Source organism: Pan paniscus, chromosome 1 (genome assembly GCF_029289425.2).
Source record: "Pan paniscus chromosome 1, NHGRI_mPanPan1-v2.0_pri, whole genome shotgun sequence".
In the NCBI taxonomy this organism is placed as follows: Eukaryota; Metazoa; Chordata; class Mammalia; order Primates; family Hominidae; genus Pan; species Pan paniscus.
Window position 1 is genome coordinate 102,673,236 of NC_073249.2, and position 23,793 is coordinate 102,697,028.

Consider the following 23,793-nt stretch of genomic DNA (forward strand, 5'->3'; position numbering starts at 1 on the left):
ATTTTTTTCCCCCACATCTAGAAGCTTAAGTTGGCAATTAACTTTCTCAAAGAAGTTATGTGAGAATTAATGAGACCTAAAAATTGCATCTTTAATATGATAGCTAACCTTTATTAGTTATAGTGTTCATGCTGGGTCAGGTACTGTTTTAAGATCTTAATGGATATTAACTCATTGAATCCCCACAAGTTCATGGGCACATTCTATTATCCCTGTTTTATAGAGGAGGAAACAGATGTCTAAAGCTAAGTAACTTGCCCAAGCTAACATAGCTAATAAGTAGCAGATCCAGTATCAACCTAGGCAGTATAGCTCCTCCGTTTCCTCCACCGTGTGCCGTCGGTTAGTACAGAAATAGAAACCATCACTATGATAGCAAACATAGTGTTTAGTATTCCTTTCAGCTTATCATTTTATGCTTACCCTTATAAAGTTACACTGGGGAGAAAACAAATAAATGAACTGAGTGTCCATTTATCCTCACCTAACATTAATTGTTACATGCCCTGAACAAATAGGAAAAAGACTTATTTCAGAAAACAATATGTATGTAAGTGGCCACTAAAGACAGTTTTCTGTATTGTTTGTATTCATTCCTGGGACATGTATTTAGAGACTTCTGTGTTCCAGGCTTGTGCTAGATCTGGTAAAACAAAAATGAGTAAAACATGATACTTATTCTCAAGTATCTCACACTCCTTCTTCTATGATAGATTCTTATAAGCCCTTTGATATTTAGTAGAGGCAGTTCTTTCCTCCAGAAACTTACAGTGTCCTTTCTGCATTAGGATCTTAGTGCAACATTGCTCTGCAAACTTGAACCAGGGCAGAGTGAGATAGCACAGGAGCTGTGCCAGCGTCTACAGCGAAAGGAAAGGATGCTGCAGGACCTTCTAAGTGATCAAAACAAAGAAGTGGTAGAAGATGAAATGGAGATTCAAGGCCTGCTTTGGTCTATGCACACCAGGGAGCAGGAAAGCCAAGTAAGGATTAATGCACAGATCAGAAAAGTATCACATAGTGCATTTATAGTCTGCAAATAGGAAGCATTTGCAGACTATAGATGCATGTATATTTATATATTTTACAGTCAACTCTGTTAGTTTCTTTCCTTCTATTTGTTACCTAGACCACAGTTTTATTTATTTATTTATTTAGAGGTGGGGGTCTCGCTGTGTTGCGCAGGCTGGTCTCGAACTCCTGGGCTCAAGCAATCATCCTGCCTTGGCTTCCCAAAGTGCTGGGATTATAGGTGTGAGCTGTTGCACCTGGCCTTAGACCACAGTTTTACATTAATCATCAAAGTATGAAACATTTCTTGAAAACCTTGCATTTGGAAGGGTGCCTAAACAATACATGTATCCATTAACTTCATTACATACATTTTCTTTTCCTTAATAATCTGATCATTTTGAGAGAAAGGAGTAGGGGTTGTGAGTGTTTTGGTTTTGATTCTAAATTATTAAGACTTGAGTGAGATTTTGCATTTCCAGTCAAGGTATGGGAAAACTTACACTCAACATGTTTACTCTTAGTTTTTGTAAAATCTGAGTTATCTTAAGAGGGAAAAAATATTGCATTTTTCAGAGGTCATGGTGAGAGTAAACAATCTCATAATAGTATGGGGTATATTAATTTCACAATATTTAAGAAGTAAATTCTTTTTTTTTTTTTCGAGAAGAGAGAATATGGTGCAAGCCTTAATGGAAAGAAATTCAGAATTACAGGCCCTGCACCAATATTTAGGAGGGAGAGGCTCCCTAATGTCCCAAGCACCCATCTCTAACCAGCAAGCTGAATTTACCTCCATTGGCCCCCACTCTTGGAGAACAGACTGATCAAGTAAGAACTGTGGACTTAGATAATTCATGCAGATTCCATTTTCTTTTTACATTTGAGGTGTAAGTTTGATAATTTTAATACCAAATTCTGAGAATATTCTCAGTAGTGTCATTGTGGTCATAGTTCCTGCATCTTCCTAAGTCCCCCGACTTTTCCAATTTTTTAGGGTTCAATGCAGATACCTTCCAGAGATGATAGCACTTCATCGACTGCCAAAGAGGATGCCAGCATACCCAGATCCACATTAGATAAGTATCAAATTTCATTTCATTAAGGGACTTTGTTTTTCTCTTGTTTTTCCTTCTAGTAATCTCCGTATTAATAGGTTTGGCCAAGACTCTTTTCTCTTCCTACCTTAATGGAACAAACAAGTTTGGAATTCCTCTGAAAGGCTGAAGAACTGTCCTTACCTTACGTTGAGTTGAGGTTATTGCTCTGGGTTCACAATTTGGCCAGAGAAACTCTATCATTATTCTCCTTTTCAGATAGCTTTGCAGGGATTCAGAAATGCAGGAGGTTCCAATCCTGCACAGCAGAGCCATGAGCTGACACCTTTTTCCGGGTATCTTTCAAGTCTGGGGCCACTCACTGTAACTTGACATCACCTACATTAAACCGTTAGGAAGGGTAGGCAATGTACATTGAGTTATTTTCCAAGCCTAGCCCCATTCAGGGAACGGTTTAGAAAAGCCTTACAAGTAGTCATTCTCTAGCAAGAAAGCTTTACACTAATCAAAGAGTAAAAGAATGTTGAATTTGTTTTATTTATTCTTTATTTGCCTTTTTTTTTTTTTTTTTTTTTTTTTGAGACGGAGTCTCGCTCTGTCGCCCAGGCTGGAGTGCAGTGGCGCGATCTCGGCTCACTGCAAGCTCCGCCTCCCGGGTTCACGCCATTCTCCTGCCTCAGCCTCCCAAGTAGCTGGGACTACAGGCGCCCGCTACCACGCCCGGCTAATTTTTTGTATTTTTAGTAGAGACGGGGTTTCACCGTGTTAGCCAGGATGGTCTCGATCTCCTGACCTCGTGATCCGCCCGCCTCGGCCTCCCAAAGTGCTGGGATTACAGGCGTGAGCCACCGCGCCCGGCCTATTTGCCTTTTTAAAAAAGTATACTTTCCCCTAAAGTTTTTGATTTTGGAAATTTCAAACCTACAGGAAAGTGGCAAAAATAGTATAGTGAATACTCATATACATTTTTATTCAGACTTACCAGTTATTAACATTCTGCCACATTTGCCTTTTTTCTTTCTGTTACACACACATATGTAGTTGTAATGTATTTTTTGAACCACTGGGGAATTTCTTACAGAAATCATGACATTTTATTCCTGAATACTTGAGTAAGTATTGCCTAAGAAGAAGGGCATTCTCCTACATAGCTACAATATAATTATCACACTCAGAAAATTTAACCTTGATATAGGCTTCGTATCTAATATACAGTCCACATTCAGAGTTCCTGTTGTCCCCATAATGTTCTGTATAGCTACTTTGGTTTCCCCCAACCCAGGGGTTATGCATTGTGCTTAGTTGTCATGTCTCTTAGTCTCTAATCTAGAACAATTGTCTAGCTTTTTTTTTCTTTAGTGAGATTTGCATTTTTTTTCTTGTTAGCTGGATATATTTCTTTTCTTTCTTTTTTTTTTTTTGTCACAGAACACTGTTTGCAGTAGAGGAAACTGGCATTGCAGTCTGGTGGTATAATGGCTTATTCACATAAAACAGTACATGTTCATCCTTTAGCACAAAAAGTCCTAATGGCGCATACCCTATTAAAATTCAGGACATCTCCAATATTATCTCTGTCTGTTTTTCTTTGTCATCTTTTTTTTTTTTAAATAAACATTTTCAAGGTTTGTCCAAAAGAAGGCCATATAGGTTCTTGGCTAGCAGAAGACAATTCAGAACAGCTGTTGCACACTTGGACTGTCACCTTCTCCAGGCTGGCAGTTGACATCTTATTTTTTTTCCAACTAATTTTTATTAAAAAAAAATTAAAAATGCTCCAACTATCAGTTTTACAAAATCTCTAAGGGAAACACAAGAGCAAGGTGCTGAGGTAAAAAACACCTGAGGCAGCTTTTTCTGTGTGTTTTTCCCATTAAAAAAATCTGTAAATTTAATGCCCTGGGCCAGCAACCTTGGTAAATTTCTACTTTCCTCCACATTTTTTTTAAAGAAAGAAATCATTTTGCTGAATATTGATGGCTTATACACCAAAATGCAAAAAAGACAAAACACCTTCTTTCATTGTGGAATTTTTTCTTTGTTTGGTTGATTGGTTGGTTTGATGGGTTCCTGTTTTCCTCTTCCAAAACGCTAGGACATGTACCATTGACTCTTGTTCTTTTGAGTAACCAAGTGTAAATTGAGGTTGGTTTGTGTGTTTCACTTTTGTTCCTTTCGTGTGATGCGATACTCAGAGCACTGCTTTCCCTGTGAGGGAGTGAGGTGCATAGATACGGGATTGAGATGGAGGGATGAGGGAATTCAAAAGAATGGAGATGAAGAAGAAGGGGAGGGGAGGGAGGGGAGAGATAAACAGAGAGAGATGGATAATTATATAGCAGTATGCAAAAATCCAGTTTAAAACCTGTGAAGCAAAGAGAAATGGATGTAAGAGCTAGACAGGCATGAGGAGTGACAGAGTTTCTTCTTCAAGGAGATGGTATCCCTTCTGTTGACATGCACAGGTGATCCAGAACTGCTGTGATTGTCCTTCCTTTGAGATTTCCCTCTGGGTGAATTTTGTGTGGGTGGCCTCAAAGCTCCTGTCTATACTGTGAGACCTCCCAAAGAAAGACTATTCTTTTAAAGTCTAGAAAAGCCTGCTTTCTCTTTAAAAAGAAAAAAAATTAATGATTGATTAAAAATTGTAGATGAGTTATTTGATATATTATTTCTAAAATATATTACTGCTGCAGGCACCCTGTGTAACCCACAGGCCACATATCTTAACATCTTTCCCTTCTAATATGTATACACATGCACAGAGATGACTTGTCACAAAAAAAGGGTGTGCATTTTGCTTGGCTTTGAACGCATCACTATGTTAGTTCAACTAAAAGGGATAGCGTCGTGGGAGTTAAGGAGAGATCGGAGTGGATGGTGAAGTGGATGGCTGAAGCCTGCAGAAGCCCTGATGGGGGTGAGAAGCGGGCCCAGTGGTTCTGGCAAACCTGGCTGACCTTCCCCAACCCTCCTCGGCCCCTGGAATTCTCAGGGCCTCTTCAGAGTCCGTGGCAGCCTCCGCAGACTTCTCATTCCTCAGATGGTCTTTGGTTTGCTCCCGATCTGGCTGGCTGTGTTTGGTCTCATTCTGTCAGGTGTTGGAAGGGCTCCATTCATCCGTTGTTTTGCTGGTGCCTGTGGGAGCCTCACTTGCTACGCTGTGAGGCGACTCCCTGAGGGTATTTCTGCTCTTGCTGCTTCACCTGTTGTACAGTTTCCCTGATCTTGTGCTGTGCAGTTGGGGTAGCAAAGAAGTGTCCAGTAATTCTGACGATCACTTCCTCATTTTCATCTGGCCTTTGGTCACGAGGCACGATGACTTCTGCACTGGTTAAGTTCTGCAGTTCATTCAAGGTCTTGACACCTTTGCCAATCACCCGGCCAGCTGTGGAAGAGGGCACTCTGATACGGGCTTCCAGCTTCACTTCTTCTTTGGGGTTAAAGAAGTTTTCTTCTTTCAGTTTCCCAAAGATCCGTCCATGGGCCTTGAACTGGGCTTCCGGTGGCCGGGTGATGATGACCATCCTTTCGTTGACGTCTGGGCCTTCCGCAAGGGCGATCTTGATGGAGGCTGTGGCGAATCTCACCAGCTGTTTGATGTGTGCTCCCTTCTTCCCGATAATGGCGCCCACAGCCTGGGTTGGGATGAAGAGATTCACAACCTCCTGCTCTGGATAAGAGTGATGCTGCGGGAACGGGCCAACCTGGTGATGGGGGTACAAGCTGGAGAAGTATCCGGAGTGCGTATTAACAGCCAACATATAATTTTCAAAGGTCTCACGCAGCTTCTTCATAATCTCTATCTCAGCACTGGCACAGGCCTCAAACTGTGCCCTTCACAGTGATGATTCTTTCCTGGTTATTTATGCTCAAATCCTGCAAAGATGAGATTGCTATCTTGGTCCCTGTTTCATGTTCAATTTTCTTCAAATTTCTGCCTTCTTTTCCAACCAAGCCATTGTGGGCCAAGATTTTCAGAGGAATCTCTTTGGCTAGTTTGGTCTCATATGCCTCTTTCTGCATGATTTCAAGAATCATGAGGCATGCTTCAGAAGTCCCCCCTGGGGTGGCATGGATGGTGACAGGCTTCTCTGCAGCTCCAGAGTTCTGTTTTCTATGGATATCTATCCGGGACTGGGTCTGCTTAGTGATGTTCTTTATGGTCAAGCCCTTCTTTCTGATGATGGCACCAACAAACTGCAAACTGTAGGGGACCAGGACCTGCAGCAGGAAATCAATCTGTCTGGCCTAAGAAGTGCCCCCAGGGTCGTGGCCTTGCTCCCCAGGAAGAGTGGTCCCCACGCTGGGCTCGCTGAGGGGGCGAAGGGGAGCTCACCTCTTCATCCGGGATGTAGGAAATCTTGAAGGACTAGTTCTCAAACTGATGCCCGCTTAGCCTCTCCATGTCTATTTTCTTCTCTTGTTGCATATGTGACGTTGACAACAGTGGTTTCTGTGTCTGTGTTGACTTGTTGTTCCACATTCTCCACTGTTCCATATTGAGCCAAAAGTCCATCCAACACCTCCCACTGGAGGTGAGGAGGGATGTTTCGAATCTGAATTTTTCTCCTCCTTAGCTTTTTAGAGACTGAGTAATCAACTTCCATGATTTTCCCATGCAATTCCACTTTACCCGAGAGGGTCTCGATGGCGCGGATGGCCCAGTTCTTGTAGGGGTAGTCCACGAAGGCGTAGCCGGACTTGAGCAGGACCTGTCCGGTGGGGGGCAGCTTCCTGTCCCCAAAGAGCTGCCAGAGGTCGTCGGCGGTGACCGCAGGGCTCAGGTTCCCGATGTAAAGATTGTTCATCATCCGTCTCTTCCCCGGGAGCCCGCGCCTCCCCCGGCCTGGTACCCGGCGCTCCTCGCCTCCTCCGCTGCCCTCCTCTCCTCCACTGCCCTCCCCGCCCACCGCCCGCCGGCCACCCACCCCCACCCTCAGCCTGGCTCCCCCGACCACTGCCGCCCGGCCCGCCCGGGGGCAGAGGCTGAGATTGGCATTTTGAAGAATCCAGGCCAGATAATATTCCTCAATTTAGCTGTGATTGTTTCCTCATGGTTAGATTCGAGTTAAACATTTTTGGCAGGAATACCATATGGGTGGGTGACTTCCTTCCTTCCTTCCTTCCTTCCTTCCTTCCTTCCTTCCTTCCTTCCTTCCTTCCTCCCTCCCTTCCTTCCTTCCTTCCGTCCTGCCTGGCTGCCTGCCTGCCTCTCGGTTTCAAGCAATCTTCCCACCTCAGCCTCCCAAGTAGCTGGGACTACAGGCATGCGCCACCATGCCTGGCTAGTTTTTTTGTATTTTTTCTTAGAGACAGGGTTTTGCCATGTTGGCCAGGCTGGTCTGGAACTCCTAGCCTCAAGTGATCCACCTACCTCAGCCTTCTAAAGTGCTGGCATTACAAGAGTGAGCCACCGCGCATGGCCTGGATGACATCTTTTTTGGTGCCACACGTCATTGCATGATAATCAGTTTGTGTCATCCTTGGTGATATTAAATTTAGTCATTTAGTTAAGGTTGTAGCTGCCAAATCTCTCCATTGTAAAAGGTTTATTTCCCCTTTAGTATATAAGTGATCTGCTGGCTGAATTTAAACTACGTTGGTAGTTTAAAAATAGTGATTTTCAGGGTTGGGCGCGGTGGCTCATGCCTATATCCCAGCACTTTGGGAGGCTGAGGCGGGTAGATCACTTGAGCTCAGGAGTTTGAGACCAGCCTGGCCAACAAGGTGAAACCCTGTCTCTACTATAAAATACAAAAATTAGTCGGGCTTGATGGTGCATGCCTATAATCCCAGCTACTCAGGAGGCTGAGGCAGGAGAATCGCTTGAACCTGGAAAGAGGAGAGATTGCCCCACTGCACTCCAGCCTGGAGGACAGAGCAAGACTCAGTCTCAAAAAAAAAAAAAAAAAAAAAAAAGAAATTATGATTTTCTGTTTGTAAAATTTCTTCTTTGTTTATTTGTGGGTGTTATTTATAAAGAAGAGCTGTCCTTTCCTTATCTCTATACCCCATTTGTTTTTATCAATATGGAGTTTTAAAAATCATTATATTATTGATTTTGGTCATTATTTCCTTTAATGCTCAAATTAACCCATATTTGGTCAGTGGGAGCCTCATCAAGCTGTTTCTCTGAGCCTTTGCCATATCCCCATCAGTTTCTTTTTTTAGCATAGTTTGATAGTTTCTGGCACAATAAGATGTTCTATGATTACCTTTTGCTTTACCTGCCTCAGTCCCAGAATCAGCCATTATCTTAAAGAGCTCCCTGGTTCCTTTTGGTGGGTAATGGCATTCAGAAACTATGATCTGGACACAAGATGTGTTCATTGCTACATGAATGCCTTTTGCTTCTAGGCCCTTTTAAGAGAACAGAGCTAGCAATGAATATTTTTAAGTATGTTTGTGCGTATTTGTATACATAATGAAGATTTGATACTGATTTCTGTAATTCCAATTTAACAATATAGGTTCTTTTTTCCCTCATTTCATATTTGTATCTCCTTGAGAGCCCTGGTTACTTATAGCATCAATATGTTTCAAAATATTTACACATTTGCAGAATACTATAGTATGCAAAGGTAGTTTCAGAATTGCTACATAAATACCACCATCAACAATAAATGTATTAAGTAATATTTAAGATTTTTTTTGTAATTCTTTTTATCCTTAGGATATTTTGCACTGACAGTGTTCAGTTAGAGTAGTGAGTTCAAAAATTATTTGGATTAATTTTTTTATTATCTTCTGGGTAGTTTCATTATCTATTTGCTATATAGCTTTATTTATTTATATTAGTATTCAATTCTAGACATTTTCTCTCCCATTCATTGTCAAGCTGACTTACACTTAAAAATTAAACATTTACACAGTTCAAAACTCCAGTATATAAAACAATATACTCAGATGTCCCATATTTCCCTATCCCTTCTCTCCTGTTTCCACTCATCTCCTTCAGGTAATCAGTTTCATTTCTGGGTTATTCTTCCTGTATATCTTTTTGCAAAAATAAGCAAATGAATCATCTGTGTATATGTGATGTATATATATATATTCTTATTTCCCCTTTTTCCTAATATAAAACCTACTACCTTAGATGTATTCTTAAGCACATAGCTTGTTTTACTTAACATATTCTTAGAATCTCAAAATCAGTCCATAAAAGTTCATAAAGATCATCCTTATTCTTTTTTTACAGCAGTATATAGTGCCATCTGTGAATATACTATAGTTTATTCAATCTTTTCTTTATAGCATCTAGGATGATTGCAGTATTTTGCTATGATAAATAATGCTACAAAGAACAATCTGTGTATGTTTTCTTTTTTCTTATTATTGGAATGTGTCCTCTATAAATTACTCAAAGGAGGCAGCAAATATCACATTATGTTAATAGCAATGAAAACTAGTGCTATATTTTCATTTTAGGAGACTTGGACACAGTTGTAGGGCTGGAAAAAGAACTGAGTAATGCCAAAGTGGAACTTGAACTCATGGCTAACAAAGAAAGAGAAAGTCAGGTGAGTTTTCTAGTCAAGTCTTAATTTCTAAATCCCTATTATTTTTTCTTTCAAAATAGTTTATATTTAAAAGCATATAATTCTCCAAGTATAATATCTGAGTCCAAATGCCAGGTATGACTTTTTTCTTTTTGGAGATAAGTTATTTTATATATACATTATCTCAAAAAGATGCTCCTGTTTTTAGATTGGGACCATTAAAACTTATTAAGTGCTGGAAAAACGTAACCCTCTCTCCCCATTGCTAACTGGAATAAAATAATTGTAAAGGCCGGGTGCAGTGGCTCATGCCTGTAATCACAGCACTTTGGGAGGCCGAGGTGGGCGGATCACTTGAGGTCAGGAGTTCAAGACCAGCCTGGCCAATATGACGAAACCCCGTCTCTACTAAAAATACAAAAATTAGCCAGGTGTAGTGGCGGGTACCTGTAATCCCAGCTACTTGGGAGCCTCAGGCAGGAGAATCGCTTGAACCTGGGAGGTGGAGGTTGCAGTGAGCTGAGATCGTGCCATCACACTCCAGCCTGGGCAACAAGAGCAAAACTCCGCCTCCAAGATAATAATAATAACAGTAATTGTAAAGCACTAGTGAAAAAAGGAAGTGTTGTGTGATTGCTGCTTAGAGTTATGACATTAGACCCATGAAATCAGTTTTAGAAACATTAAACAAGAGAAATTTGAGTATAATCAATGTTTATTGAGTACTCATGTGCAATGTACTGTGCTAGGTATTTAAATTAGCACTAATGCTCACAACTCTACACAAAGTAAGTGGTGTCGGCCCAATTATTATAGACGAAGAAGCTGAAACACTGATTTCTCTTTTAAAATGGGAGTGGAAAATAGTCATGTAACTAATAAATGCCAGAGTTATGATTCAAACTCAAGCCTTTTGTGACTTCACATACTTCCTAAGAAGATTCATTTCCTAGAGCACATTTTTCCCACCTTATGCTTTAACTCTCTCTAGCATAGAGTTCTCTTCAATTTTTTTAGAAGAGACCTTTAAACCTTAGAGATTCCCTTCCCCCTGCCTTTCCTCCACAGCTAGTTGCATATTCAACTATGATGTTGAAGAAATACTAGGACCACAGCGCAGAGTTACAGACTGAAACTAAAAGCTTGTTTGTTACTATGTTGGCATCTCTTTTAGAAGATCAGTCAGTGTCATGGCTTCCTAAACTCAGTTTAGCTAGCTAGTCCAAATAGCTCTTAGTTTTTTTTTTTTACCTTTTGCCATAGCTAGATCTGTAATATAAAACCTGTGTTTCTATTTGTGATGGAATTATCATATTTTATCTTTTGATTTCATTACCATATTTCTGCTTACTAACAGACTCATGTTTTTCAACTCAATTAGTTTTCAGGATATGAGAATGTGTGGCATTTAAGAAATACCAGTTTTAAAAATCCCCTAGTCTCCCTTCCATTTTGTGGTTCTACCTTAGCCGTTATCTGAGTATTCATATCAGATATTTTAGTTTCCACATCCTCTTCCTGTTTTTGTCGCATTTATCAAATCCAGAGTAATGTTACTTTTTGATTCTGTCCTGTTTTCAGGATCATGAAATTGTAATGCCTATGAATAGATATTTTGAGTGAGTGATATTTAGCTATGGCTAAATTCCTTTAAAGGGTTTATTTAAAATAATTTGTCCTTACCATAAAGATTGTATGGATATGTGGTATCTACAGGAAAGACATTATAACCTAGTGGCTCTGAGTCAGCTTCCCTGAGTTCACATTCTGGATTTACCACTTACTAGCCAGCCCTGTGATTTTTGAACAAGCTCCTTAATTTCCCTCAGACTCAATCACCTTGTCTGTAAATTGAAGAGTAGAAGAAATCACCTTATGTATAAATCAAAGAGTAGTTATCTCATAGGATTTTTGTGAGGATTCACTCATTCATTCATTAGCTATATGGGGACCTTCTCTAAGCTTGGGCTAGTGCTGGGGATGAGGTAGTGAATGAAATCAGTAAGGTCTCTGGCTGTATGTAGTTAATTTCTCCTGGGGAGATACAGACAATAAATAAACATTATAATTATAGAGTATAGTAAGTGATATGAGGGAAATGGTAGAAAGCAACATGGATGGAGACCATCTTAAATAGGGTGGCCAAAGAAGGCTTCTCTGAGCAGACGACATGTAAGCTGGGACCTGAGGATGAAAAGGAGGCAGCCCTGGGAAAGATATTTCAGGCAAAGGGAGTAGTAGTTGTAAAGGCCGAGTCAAGAGAAAGTCTGGTGTTCCTGGAACAGAAAAAGTCTAGTGTGCCTACAGAGTCATGAGTGAGCAGTAAAATGGCAGATATCAAAGTAGGAAAAGTAGGCAGGAGCCAGATCACTAGGTTTGTTAAAAGGATTAAATATACACAAAACATTTATTAGAGCACCCGGGGCATAGTAAATGTTAGCAGCTATGGTTATTATCAAGATTTTTTTTTTTTTTTTTTTGAGACGGAGTCTTGCTCTGTTGTCAGGCTGGAGTGCAGTGGCGTGATCTTGGCTCACTGCAACCTCCGCCTCCCGGGTTCAAGTGATTCTCTTGCCTCAGCCTCCTGAGTAGCTAGGATTACAGACACACACCAACATACCTGGCTAATTTTTGTATTTTTAGTAGAGATGGGTTTCACCATGTTGGTCAGGCTGGTCTCGAACTCCTGACCTCGTGATCTGCCCACCTCAGTCTCCCAAAGTGCTGGCATTACAGGCATGAGCCACCGCGCCCTGCCTATTATCATGATTTTTAATGAACTTTGTCATAACCAAGTACTTGTCATTTTCTGGTGAGAACACTGAAAGTTTAGGGCATGTAGTGCCAGCTTTTGGCAATATTTCTTCATAGGTGGTGGCGTGTTCTTCCATCAGGAGGCATGTAATGTTTGGTGATCTCTCATGATGTTAGCAGCTGTTGCTGTTTGATGCCTTATCCATTAATTCATTAAGAGTTGCAAAATGGAGATATCCTAATGCTATCATTGTTTTCATTTGTTAGGTGAAATACATAAAAACTTCATCTCTTCTTGCTTCTGCTAATGGTGACCATTCTTTTTCAGTATCATAATAAGCTTGTTAAATGAATTTGATGTGTTTTACAGTGCCAGCTAAAGTGGAAGACATCATTAAGAACGACTATGACATCTTCCCATAAAACATCCTTTGTTACCATACTGCATGGATTATTGATTTGATGCTGTAGAGCCCTATTCATGTTCTCGTTTTCTTTTCCATTACTGGCTGATAGTGATAGATATGCAAAAGCATTTGCCTCAGTGTTAAAATGTAAACATGGCAGACATTGTTTCCTCTTTTCACAGATGGAACTTTCTGCTCTACAGTCCATGATGGCTGTGCAGGAAGAAGAGCCGCAGGTGCAGGCTGCTGATATGGAAAGAAGATCTCATAAAGGTCTTTCAAAACTTTTTAAAGACCACTGGAAATGTTCACAGCTCAGAATACTTATAGGGCCTCTTCAGACAATATTTGCACACATTGAATCCCTTGGCCAGTGATTATCAATATCCCACTTGAAAGTATAGGCAGAATATTTCAAGAACATTTGTTCCCATGCTCCCCTCTGCTGAATAATCCTTTTATTACTATTTTCACATCCACACTTATTTTTTGACTTCTAGGACCTGCAAATGCAACTGGTTGATCCTGAAGACATAAGAGCTATGAAACGCCTGACCCAGGAAGTCTTACTTCTTTGGGAAAAAGTTGCTTCAGTAGAATCCCAGGGTCAAGAAATTTCAGGAAACCAAAGACAACAGGTAAGTTATTGGAATATAAACCTTATTTATTTATTTACTTTTTTTGTATTCTTTTTTTTTTTTAGTAGAGATGGAGTTTCACCATGTTGATCAGGCTAGTCTTGAACTCCTGACTGCAAGTGAGCTGTCCTCCTCAGCCCCTCAAAGTGCTGGAATTACATACAGGCATGAGTCACCACATTGAGACACGGTCTCACTGTGTCACCCAGGCTGGAGTGCAGTGGTACGATCATAGCTTACTGCAGCCTCAAACTCTGGGGCTCAAGGAATCTTCCTGCCTCAGCCTCCTGAGTAGCTGGAGCTGCAGGTACACACCACCACGCCTGGCTCAAACTTAATTTTTCTACTGTGAAATAAACCATGGTAAAGCTGTCAATCTCAGCTATTTGTGGAGGGTTAGTTGATGGTATTTCATAGAGAAACTGTGCTCTGACGTTTCTTACTTTGGTCGGTAGCAGCTATAGATGCCCCTTTCTGACATTTGTAGTTCTGAAAAGAGCAGCAGTTCTTTTGGACACATACCAATAGTTATCCCTCACACTCATACCTAAGTCACCTCCCTCTCAACTGAATCTTTCTCTTTTATCTGCATTTAACCATGTTCAAATCTCTCCCAGTCAAAAAAAAAAAAAAAAAAGAAAGAGAAAGAAACCCCTACATTTGCCCCAAATTTCTTTGTAGCTACAGCCCCGTTTAACTTTTCTTCAATGCCAGACTTTTCCAAAAGACTCATCTCTCTCACTAACTACTCACCCCACTCCATTCTGGCTTTTAACTCTACCTTAAACAACTCTGGTTATACATTATCATAGCTCATTATCTTTATAGCACTTATTACACTCACAATGACACGCATCTATGATTAATGAATGTCTTTTTCCTCCCCTAGATAGTAAGCTTCCCCCTAGAACCTAGAACAGGGTCTGTCCCATAGAAGGTGCTCAGTAAATATTAATTGAATGAATGAAGAATACTAGTAAGTCCTATTATATACATTTCCCTCTTGCCTGTCCTGTTTCCCTCTTACTCTTTTCTCTTAGCTGCTTTCCTGTGCTTCTAGCTTCTCTCCTTTTTCTTCTTTTTGCTCCCATGTTTGAATTCTACCTTACAGGTTTTAAAGATTAAAAAAAAGATAATATGACACTGATTCGAAAACCATAAAATAGTATCAAAAGCTTAAGTACTAAGATAGTGGGCTTTTTAAGTCATAGTACATGCTAATGCATTTTCTTGTTTCTCAGGATTAACTGTGGTTTCATGTCTCACTGTGCCATTTGCATATTGCTTCCTCTCTCTTCTTTTCTCAGTTGCTGCTGATGCTAGAAGGACTAGTAGATGAACGGAGTCAGCTCAATGAGGCCTTACAAGCAGAGAGACAGCTCTATAGCAGTCTGGTGAAGTTCCATGCCCATCCAGAGAGGTAAGAGAGTGGCTGTTTTTTCTTTTATTCTTTATTGAAATTTTTATTTCTTTTACTATTGTATTCTTTTTATGCCTTTTATTCTTCATTAAGTGCAGATGCTTATGATACTGAAGAGGGGAGAAAAAACAGGGACAATTACCAGGGCCACCCACTTTTTCATTTGTTTTATGGATTGCTCTGAGCCTCAGTGTCAAAATCTTAAGTCGGGAATAGCGCCTGTTTCATACAGCTATTGCAGAGATTAAATAAGAAGACATCTTTGGTGTCTAAAACAATGCCTTGTATATACTAAGCACTCAATGTATGTTCATTTCTTTTCTGTGATCCATGTCCTGTTAAAGGCTGTTCTATTACAAACATAAGGCTATACCCTGTCTCTACTAAAAATAGAAAAATTAGCTGGGTGAGGTAGTGCACACCTGTAGTCCCAGCTACTCGGGAGGCTGAGGCAGGAGACTCACTTGAACCTGGGAGGCAGAGGTTGCAGTGAGCCGAGATCGCACCACTGCACTCCATTCTGGGTGACAGAGAAAGACTCTGTCTCAAAAAAAAAAAAAAAAAAAAAAAAGTAAGGCTATAATGGGCTCTGATATTCATTTAATATCATCAAAGAAAATATATTAATTGGGATGGCTAATATCATCCTGGGACCACCGATAACTATCATGATGAATACATTTTCTTCTACCTCTTGATTTTTGGTCACATATATGATACCTCTCTGGATCGTTTTCTATACTCTTCATTTTTTTTTTCTCATTTTGCCTCCCCTACTAGCCCCTTTTCCTCTTTTTCAATTATTATTATTATTATTATTATTATTTGCTATTCAGTTTCTTGTAATTTATTGTTGGGCTTTAAAAATGTTTTCTTTCTACCAGGAAAATGAAGGCAGAGGAAAGGTATGATAGGACCAGTTGATTGTGTTACTTTTTAAAGAACCTCTGGAGCTTTAGTTTTTATGAACCAGATTCCTTTTCAGCACACCATCCCACCATCAAGTTTGGTAACAAATGAGAAAACAAATATCTTCAGTAGTGGTTCTACTTGGCTCAGTCTTGCTCCAGTTTATATTTAGTTTGTCCTGGGTTTTAGTTTTTCAGAAACAAAAGCTTTTAGCCAAATAATGAAATTTCTCTTGTTTGGGCTATAGGGGTGTGAGATAAGTCTTAGGAGCTATAATTTTATGTGAAATTGGCCCAGAATCTAGCATAAGGGGCAAGCTTTTAAAAAAAGCAATGGTCCTTACTAATCTATCAACAGTGAACACGAAAGCCACACAAAGACTACATTCATTTATTGTGTCCTGGGGAATAATTACTTTACAAAGTCGTGTGGCTCAAAATGGCATTGATGGTTCTTTGGAAGCAAATATGGACTCACTACAGTTGATAGCTAATCCATTTTCCTTCTGTGAGGCATGTTTAATAAGCTCTGAGAGAGACCAAACTCTGCAGGTGGAACTGGAGGGGGCTCAGGTGTTACGTAGTCGGCTAGAAGAAGTTCTTGGAAGAAGCTTGGAGCGCTTAAACAGTCTGGAGACCCTGGCTGCCATTGGAGGTGGGGAACTGGAAAGTGTTTGAATTCATCACAAGCTTGCCTACTGAGCACTGGTGGGTCAGACTGCAGCCCAAGATGAAAAACCTTGTTTGCACTAACCAGAAAGATCCTTGTCTGACTTTGGCAGAATTAAATGGTGACTTACTAATGATAGAACTGGTACAAGTAGCATCAACTACAAAGTGAAACTCACTTTAGCCTACATGGATCTCATTGTACATATATATCAATTCCTAAATTGAATGGTGGAGGTTGCAAAGTGTATTTGCACATTTTAAATCATTCTGTTTTAGTTTTTCCATTTTCATTCATTCTTATCCCTAGCTCTTCTCATTCCCTCATCCCTTCTGTGGGCCAATAAAGTTTATTCTTCCCCCACTTTCACAATCCATTTCATGTGTCCCATATCATATCATAAATGCATGTGTGTGTAGTATTTTTGCCATTCAGTCAACTTCTCTTTGAGTGAGAGCATTTTTTAAATCAAAGGAATACAAGTTTTAAGATGAGAGAGTGGGAAAGAGATTGAGTCTATAAGAATGACTTCGCAAAAGTGATATAATCCTTATCAGAAGGTAATCAAAACCAGGAGAGTAGTCTTGTAATAGTAGACTGCAAGTATTGGGAAGGCCAAGTTAAAGAACAGAGGCAAGAACTATGAAAGTGATCATAGTCAACTTTTATCTCCAATACTGTCTCAGAGTTGACTGTTGTACACAAGTGAAATTAGATTAGGTACAGGTTAAATTCTACTTAAAATTTGTTCTTTACTGATTCCTTTACGTTTCTTTAAGCCAAGGTCATGCTATTTAGTCAGAACATGACTTCTAGAATGGCCTTCCAGAGTCAGAATTCTCTGTTTACAAAGATAATTTCAAATGTAGTATCTCTCTTTACATTCAGTGTTTCACCAAATAACTCATTACAGCCAGAAGAGGGTATTGCTTCTTCCATTTGTGGCACTAGATAGGATCCTATGTTTTTCACTATTTAGTATGCATACATTTCTCCATATAAAAATAAGTAATAGGCTTCAGGCTTTGAAGTACTTGAATAGTTTAAAAAGAAATGTTACAGATGTATGTTTATAGTTTTAATCGTCTCAATGCTTTCTTGTGGCAACATGACAGGTATAAGGAGAGGGGCACTGGAGATTGTATTTCTGATGTCTCGAATGTCAGGAGTGTGAAAAGTAACCAAGATTGCTTTGCAGCTTTGTGGGTTCAACATCATGAATTTGTTTTTATTTCCTCTGGTTTTAAGTTTCCTAGGTTAGAAGCTGAGGTTTCAGTTACTTTAAACATGGAATTTGGGAACAGGGATTGAGGATTTCTAGCACAATAAATGTGACTGAATACCCTTTTTAAACTAAGTGGGGCACAATGATTTTTTTCCTTCCTTTTTTTTTTACATGACGCTTTATTTCTTTCACATGTTGACATGGCTTGTATTACATTCTAAATTTCATCTGTTTCTGTAACTTTAGCTGTGTCTATAACAGATAGAGCATCAGTCAAACTAGAGTGGACAGGGAGAAAATGTTCTACTGGGGAAGCACTCTGGAATCTTCTGATTAAGTCATTTGCAAAAGATTGATAGCCATAAGCCTTACTCTTAATGGATCTGCCATTTCAGTTTCAATGGCTTTTGAGGAAAAAGGAGTCATTTAAGGAAGGAGATAGGAAGTGTAGGCTGATCCATCCACTTTTCTTAGTCTTCTAATTTTAAGAGACCCTTTCTTGCACAAAATTTTTTGTAACTTTCCAGAAGTAAAGAGGAAGGTAATGGAGCTATAGAAATGTCAACCCATCAAAGACTAGTTTGTTGTGTCATTACAACAAGGCATTTAGGGAACATCTTTCCTTAATTTTACTAATAGACCAGAGAAGCCTTCTGAGTCCGCTAGTAAGATTCAGCTCCGGGTGATTCTTGGTTTCTAATGGCTCATAGTGATTACAGTTTATGTTAATAATCACTCCTACTTCTGTCAACCTGCAGCAAGAGTAGATTGATAGCAGGATAAATTAAAAGTCTGATCTTAATGTCATAAATGTGACTAAAATATGGTACTAACTTTCTGGTCTAGATAGCTGGAATGAGGCTTGCAAACAGTGTTGTCTGGAGAGAGCTTGCTGGTCTAACAACTTTGTGTGATAATTTGGCATCTGACTAGAGAGCATGAGTCTGATAAATTTTATAATCCACACATAGATCATGCTGTGGTTGGACACATCATTTAATAATATTTAGCGTGATATAATATTCCATTTTCTCTTCAGGAGCACAGACTCTTTCTCATACTGGATTATTCTACCTTTCACAGTCATTTTTCAACATGACAGTAATTTTAGATAAAGCATCCTGTGCTTATAGAACCTTGTGCTTGAGTAAAAATAATCTTCAAATAAAAATAATGAAGTAAATTTTTACTTAGGCCGTGCTTAATTGGAAGCATAGAACTTAAATTCAGAAAAAAATCCATATGATAAATTTTGTTTTTCTCATGTTTCCTTTTTGAATAATAGCAAATAATGCAGAGTAATGGTTGTAAGAGTTCAGGGTAGATGAAATCTGTAGGTTTTAGAACTATAGAGTTGAAAAGAACCTCCAAGAGGACTTATTTAATGAGTGAAATAAATGTCCTTAGGTAGATATTTTCCCAAACTCTTTTCTATTGAAAGTTTATAGTATGGAAAATTTGATGACTATTAGTACCTAGTATAAATCAACATTCATCTGATGTTCTCTTCTTAGATAACCAAGTTATAACTTTTTTGAAAAGACATTATTGGACTAAGTTAGTAGGTCAGCCTTTTTCTTTGGTAGTGTGTACTCTTATCTGCCACCGAATCTTCTCCACACCCTCTTCTCTTCATTCAGCTGTGGACAGCAGTAATATTTTCAGGACCTTTGCTTCTTAGAGGAAATACATTTTTCCTTATTTATATTTTTAAAAGATGTTTCTATTACATTATATATAGCAAGAGATCTATTAAGGATCCAGAAAATCTTAACCTGTAGAGGATATGAGTTCCTAACCATAAGAATTAGTTTCCTTGAGGGTTCTTTAGTATATTCTTTTTACACGGTTTATGCATAAGTAAACTCTGTGGCCAATGTACATAAAAAACCTATCACTTTTATGCTCATTCATCCTCCTAATTCCGTGTCTGGGTCATGAGATGTTTGGCTCATAGCTTCAAAAACAGTTCAAGAAAACTGATTTCAGTTCTCTCTATGTTGATCTTCCAGTTGGATCTGGAGTCTTCTGATTGTGGAAAGGAGTAGCAGATCACATTATACTGAAAATTGTCCTTTTCATTGAGAAATAAAGGTTGACTGAGCTACCTAAAGTCACTTTCCTTTGGACTGTAAGCCTTAGAGAGAACAATAATACCTTTGCTTTTCTTGAGGTAGTATTAGAAAACTCTAGTTCCCATTGATAGGATAAACTTGTTTTCTCATTTCATGGTCTTTTTATATAAAACAGTCACAAAATCTTGACATTTGGCATCCCTGAAAAGCTCAAGTGGCCTTTTCAAATAGGGTATTATGTAGTATTCTGCAGGTTTACAGTCAGTATCCTGCAAGGAAACATGACAAACTTCCTGTGAGGTTAGGAAGAAATATTAGTAACACACACACTTAAAGTCCATTTTCCATTTTACTGTGTAGAAATTGTACTAGAGATAGAACAAATGAAATTAGATTTCTTTTCCAGATATATCCTGTGAGATACCAGCACAGAGTATTTTCTCTCAGTTCTCTCAGGGTTAAAGCTCAGTTAGCTTTTCTTTTCTCTTTGGTAGTGTGGAACCATTTGTACCATAGAAAGAATAGCTGGAAATATGGAACTCCAATGTGGCAATACAGTAATAAACAGAAGGAATGAGTCAGTAGGATAATATATTGGAGTGATTTCTGTAGGGTAATGATTTCAGTTATAATGTGTTTTAGAATGTGGATTTAAGCCACCTTCTCACCCTTTGCACCAGTAGCTTTGTTAAAACATTTTATTATGATCAAATAACAAGCCTGTTGCTTTTAAGTAGTCTAAGTGTTAACAGAAGGTAAGTCTTCAACTTCTCCATGTTCTCATCTGGGCCAAGATGAATTTTCTAAATAAAAAATAGCATCGTAATTTGCCTCCAACAAAGAATGGGAAACGGAAATAAACACAAAACTGTGGTCCTGACAATACTAATTCTACCAGGTTTCAAATAAGAATAATTAAACTTATAAAGTGACATACTGATTATTTTTGTGTTACTCTCCCTTTTTGTTGTTTAAAATCAAATTCCAGAAGTAAAAATCTTTATCATATTGTTTTGCTCTTACTTAAACTGGAAGGGTAAAATAGAAAGTTCAGCAACATCAGAAAATGTTGTATTTAAAATAATATGGAGAATAGGGGTTTTAAGTACATAAACCAAATTGGCTTCCTTGCAGGTTTACTTTTAGTGTATAACATGAATATGTAGTGTTTCTTTTTACAATAATCAAAGTCATAGCTCCAAGATAGTGACCTCACTCTCAATCTATAACCTTTGGAGGCATGTGCATATATCAGCACATTTTATAAATTATGAGTTTCTATCTTTGTCCATGAAGTCTTGTTAGTTTTCACTTAAAATTTTGTAGGTTGTTGAGAAGAATTAAAGTGATTCATAACTTCATGCTTGAACCTGGGAGGTGGAGGTTGCAGTGAGCCGAGATCATGCCATTGCACTGCAGCCTAGGCAACAAGAGTGAAACTCCGTCTTAAATAAATAAATAAATAAAGTGGTTCATAACATCAGATGAAGAAGGAGGTGAGTGATATATTAAATGATCAGAAACTTGGCATTACATTATTTCCAGGACCATTTCCCCACCAAAATAAGCTGTATATTTTTCATTTCTTCATGGCACTGTGCTGTTAATTTGTGTTAACATTTGTGCTAAAATGGAGTGTAATTTTTACATATAAGTGTTAGAATTTTAGCTATCTTAGTTGAGACACAAAAAATTGTTACTGATCCAATAAACTTATCAAAGGCCAATAGAAACTATTTGGTTTTATTCTTAAAATATTTATTAAAAAAAGAAGTAGAGAAAGCTTGTATCTTTTTTTTCCTTATAGGAGAATCAATCTATTGATTATTTACTAAATTCCAAGTCAAAGCAAGGCTTGTAGAATGAGTATTTATTTAACTAAAGGAAGGAAGAAGAAACCCAAATTTTTCTCCTCTTGAAGAAATGAAAAGTGTAACACTAAAGAAACAGTGTTACACTTTCCCCAGAAATGGGACATAGGCTAATTTACCTTAAAAACCCTTCCTTGCTTTCTTTGCTGTAGGAGAATAGCAGAAAGCACGACAGACGTTTGAGGAGCCAACTGTGGTGGGTAGTGCTGTCTCTAAACATTCCTAGAAAAGCCTATTTCTCGTGTTCTTTGAAGAAAAAAAGAGACCATTGCTTCCACCCACCATCAGTGAAGATGTAACTAGCATGTTACAAGAGTGAATAATCTGGACTTCAGAGATTAAGTCACCAATAGTGATCCCACAAGCACTCACTGGAACTCCTATAATGTCTCCACTTTGTCCATGCCATTTAGCCATCTCATCTCCTAGATGGATTGTGCCTATGATTCTTAAGGAGAAAGTGAATCATTGGTAGATATCCCACACAAGCAGCTGGACTTTCCAGTGATAGCTTTCTTGGGGCTATTAGGAAAACTAAACAAGAAATGAGGCTTTCTGGGTCTGCCTGTATGTCTTCTGCATAAGAAAAAGAAGAGACATCAAATCAACCAATAAGAAAAGCCCAAGTGAGCGTCCTCAAATCTTTTGGGATTTGGCACTTGGGGACATGAGTAGTTGTCTGGGATACGTCATGTTCTCAACAGTTTCTTTATAGTAGTAGGATCACCTTCTTATAATAGGATCACCTTCTTGTTGCTATAGCTGTATCCGACCTTCCCTTCTCCCTTGAGTGCTTGCATGAGCTCCACTTTTCCTTTTGCTTGAACAGCTTCTCCTGAGTCCTCCTTACTGATGGTTGTGACTTTATATACATCTCTCTCCCTCCAGAGAGATCCCTCTGTCCTCACTCTCTGATTTCATTGAGGATCTTGGGTGAGAGAGAGGGACCTTCAGGGTGAACAAATGTCTACTCTAAGACAGCTAGATTGGGAGGTTAGCTGGTCACTGATGGTTATAATGACTGCGGGACAAGATTAACTTCAGAATAAAAGAACAGGAGATACAGATATGAAGACAGTCAGATTCTGATTGATATGTTCTGAAGTACTCCAGGTACTGCAAGTCATTTGCTCTAATTCTGAACTGTAGGCAAACTGCTTTGTAAAGTTGCTTCTTCTTCAGCCTTCTTTCCTGTAGCCTAGCATGGAGAATCTGACCAGACCCCATTTTGAGGATGTCAGCCCACCCTGGAATGTACTTTTTACATTAGGGCATTAGTATTTCCATCACAATACTTGCCATATTACTTGGCATAGGAGAGACGCTTAGTGTAATTGTGAGTTAACAAGCCTTTGGATCAGGGCTTGACTCATGATAGACAAAGTATATGCCTGCTGGATGGAAGAATCTCTTGGGTAAGCATCATTTTTCTTTCTATCACCTTTCCTTGAAAATACATCTTCAGCTTTGGGTAGGAGGAATCTTGGTGTATGAAATCATTGCAAATTTACTTCATCTTTTCTGGAGTTTGAGGTTGTGACTCTCCTGCTACCAACTAAATAAAGCTTACTTTACCATAACTGTTTTGTGTCCAGATTCTCAAAATTTGTTTGCTTGTTTCCAGGGAAGTGGTCCCTTAAGATAGATTTTGAGCTTCTCCTTGTTATGTCCTTGGAAGGTAAACTTTTGCTTGACACAAAGCTCCCTTCCTACTCCAAGCATTCATACACTTTCACTAACAGACACATCCAACCTTGTCTTTCTTCCAAGGTGAGAATCACCTTTTGGCCAATGCAACTTGCTTCCTCCTTATTTTTTGGACTCAGCCACCTCAGGAAGCCTCAAGTCTGGCATGATAGTAATTTTCCCTAGATTTTCTCCCACAAAATTCTATTCTCAAGCAGATGTAAGATCTATAATAAATACCTATGAAATTGCTGTGAAAGAAACTAATCAACCATTGCATTTTTTAATGTGAACTTTTGTAATGGAGAAAAAGTTAATTAAGAATAAAGATTCAAGCCCAGGTAGTGTGCATCTATAGTTGCAGCTACTCAGGAGGCTGAGGCAAGAGAATCTCTTGAGCCCAGGAGTTCAGGGCCAGCCTGGGCAACATAATGAGACCCCCACCTCTTGAAGAAAAAAAATCAAGATTCAAATACAAAGAACAGACATTAGTAGTCAAAGTGTGATAAACTTCAAAAAGGCTATTTAAAAAATTAGTTATTTTTGATTGACAAATCATAATTATATA

General features: G+C 38.9%; 2 pseudogenes; one reads left to right on the plus strand and one right to left on the minus strand.

Annotated features, from left to right (window-relative positions):
* Nucleotides 1-4,664: 4,664 nt before the first annotated feature.
* Nucleotides 4,665-6,973, minus strand: LOC100974271 (insulin-like growth factor 2 mRNA-binding protein 2; annotated as a pseudogene).
* Nucleotides 6,974-7,166: 193 nt separating this feature from the next.
* Nucleotides 7,167-16,424, plus strand: LOC134730459 (myomegalin-like; annotated as a pseudogene).
* Nucleotides 16,425-23,793: the final 7,369 nt, after the last annotated feature.